The sequence below is a fragment of the Benincasa hispida genome, chromosome 4 (assembly GCF_027475165.1).
Source record: "Benincasa hispida cultivar pf3 chromosome 4, pf3_genome.v1.1, whole genome shotgun sequence".
NCBI classification, from domain to species: Eukaryota; Viridiplantae; Streptophyta; class Magnoliopsida; order Cucurbitales; family Cucurbitaceae; genus Benincasa; species Benincasa hispida.
The window spans coordinates 45,330,985-45,333,938 of NC_143481.1; the positions used below are offsets into that span (position 1 = coordinate 45,330,985).

At 38.4% G+C, this 2,954-nt stretch overlaps 1 long non-coding RNA gene across 1 annotated transcript; it reads left to right on the forward strand.

Annotated features, from left to right (window-relative positions):
- Window positions 1–6: 6 nt before the first annotated feature.
- On the forward strand, window positions 7–1,188 carry LOC150036752 (uncharacterized). Its single transcript, XR_016529391.1, has 2 exons — window positions 7–441; window positions 528–1,188. It is a non-coding gene; the product is annotated as an uncharacterized LOC150036752 (long non-coding RNA).
- The last annotated feature ends 1,766 nt before the right edge of the window (window positions 1,189–2,954 follow it).

Genomic DNA, 2,954 nt, shown 5'->3' on the forward strand with positions numbered 1-2,954 from the left:
AATGGAAGAGTACCTATCCACTATGAAGAAGTATTTTGATGGACTAGCCCTAGCAGCTAGCCTTGTCCTTGTTAACGATTTGATTTTACAAGTACTCACTAGCTTAGATGAGGAGTACAATCACGTCGTTACACTTCAGGGAAAATATGGAGTCACTTGGACTAAGATGCGGTTAGATTTATTGTCATATGAACACCGGGTTGGAGTATCGGATGATAATGAAAACAGGTTTGTCCAACTTGAATATTTCTTGTAATCTTCCTTCTATGAATTTAGTACAAAATTCTGGTCAAAATCCACCAATACAAAATCAGAATAAGCTCTTGGGAGCTCAAATTTAATTCAAAGGGAAATCAAAATCGTGGTAAAGGTCGTTGGAACAATTCATCCACAAATCGTCCAACCTGTCAAACTTGTGGGAGATTGCGACACACGATTAACGTATGTTTCTTTCGCTTTAACAAGGATTTCAATAATCCAAAACAAACTCATCTTCAACCTAAATCAAATCTCTCTTTTCAATTTAGGAGTTCTACTTCAAATCCATCTGTGATGTTGGCAAACACAACCCTAGCAACTTCTGAGACTGTAGTTGATCCAAGTTAGTATGCTGATAGTGGTACATCCAACATGTTACTGCAAATCGAAATTTTTTGAAATCTTCTATTGATTACTCAGTTAAGGAAACTGTTATGGTAGGTGATGGTTCTAAATTGGGTATAGCCAAACTTAGTAATGTTGTTCTTAAACACAATAGTGGTTATCTCAAGGTGAATAATGTGCTTTGTGTTCCTGATATTACCAAGAAATTACCTAGTGTTTCAAAATTAGCAAGTGATAATCAAGTGTTTATTGAGTTTCACTATGATTTATGTATTGTTAACGAAAAAATTTTAGCGGTCGAGCTGCTGAGAGGAACCTTTAGAGATGGAATCTACCAGTTAAAGCTACCTAGTCAGTTCATAAATAATGACCAAAGAGTGGAGATGCTTAACACTATTCGAATGATTGGCTTAAAACTTGATCTATAGAGTTCTAGAGTATTTTCTATTCATATACTGATGTCTAAATCCTTGCTTCATAAGAGACTTGGCCATCATTCTCTTTAAGAGTTTAGAGTTGGTTTTGCAAAAATGTAATATCAAACTTCCAGTTAATGATAAACTTCTATTTTGTGAGACTTGTCAATTTGATAAACTTTACAATTTTCCCTTTTTGAATTTTGAATCGCATGCTTCTGGGTCCAACACCCATTTTATCTACTGATGGCTTTTGGTTTTATGTTCTTTTTGTAGATGATCATAGTCGATTTACTTGGTTGTTTTCACTTAAATAGAAAAGCGATGTGCTCACTGCCTTTAAAGAGTTTGAGATTTTTGTACGAAATCAATTTAATACTACAATTAAGACTATTCAGATGGATGGATGGATGAGGTGAATTTAAATCGAGTATTCAGATTTGTCGTTCGCTTGGGATCAAAGTCCATCTGTCTTGTCCATATACTCCTATTCAGAATAGGTGGGTTGAAAGGAAACATCGGCATGTTGTCGAAGTTGGGCTCACGTTACTTGCACAAGCCTCGTTACCTTTGAAGTTCTGGTGGTTTCTTTTTCAATATTCTTTCTTCCTCATTAATCATATGCCTTCCTCTTTTCTTTAGACCATGGCTCCATTTGAGGTGTTGTACAATACATCACTGGATTTATCTTCACTAAGGGTTTCTAGGTGTTCTTGATATCCCAATCTCAGACCTTATCATGCTTATAAGTTTGATTTCCACAGTGAGCAGGGTGTGTACCTTGGTTTGTCCCTAAATCATAAGGGTTGTCGGTGCTTGCTCTTGACTAGTTGCAATGTGATATCTCAACATGTCGTCTTCAGCGAGCATCTTTTTCCCATTCAAGATGGGTTTGGCAAATCCACAACCCATCCTTCTAAGCCTTTTTCATCCGGCCCGTTTATTGGTGATTGGTTTCATCTATCTGGGCTCACTTGTCCTGATGCTTCACTTAATCCGACCCATTCAATTGATTTATATCCTACCCTGCCTACATATGTCCTCCATCTAGCCCCAATTTGGCCCAACCTCCACCCAGGCCTGTTTCTCCAATTTCAAGCCCATCTCCTTGTTCAATTCATACTCCGGTCCATAACATATGTCCACAAAATTCTCAGCCCCCATTAGCCTTATCCTCAACTCAAGTCCACTCTCCACTACCTTTAATTCAGTCTCTTTCGTCTCCATCGTTCACGTCTTCTCTCGTCAACTCTCACCATCAACCTCTCAATGTTCCTGCCTCTTACCCAACTAAGCGTCCTTCGATTGCCCCTATTTTAAACACACATCCGATGGTCACTCGTGGAAAAGATGGAATTTTTTGTCTTAAGGTCTGGATTGCGTCGTCGTCTTCTTCTTCTGATCTGTCCTTGGTTGAACCTACCAAGGTTAAATATGCTCTGGCTTCTCCTCAGTGGAAAACGGTGATGGATGCGGAGTATATGGCTTTTCTTCGATCCAATACGTGGACCTTGGTTCCATCATCGCCATCCTACAACATTGTGGGCTATAAGTGGGTGTTTAAGTTCAAAAGGAATGTTGATGGCTCTGTTCAAAGGTACAAAGCCTGGTTAGTCACAAAGGGTTTCCATCAAAGCTCAGATAGTGGTTTCTTCGAAACATTTAGTTCAGTAGTTAAAGCTTCTACTATTTAGATTGTTTTCTTTCTGGGGATCTCTAATGGGTGGTCTCTACGGAAAATTGACTTCAATAACGCTTTTCTTAATGGTGTTTTGAACGAAGATTTTTATATATGTCAATCCCTTGGTTATGAAGACACTTCCAATTCTCAGTTAGTTTGTAAATTGAATAAGGCTATCTATGGCCTGAAGCAGGTGCCTCGTGCATGGAATGATGAATTAAGACATTGTTTGGTGAATTTTAGGTTTCATCTCA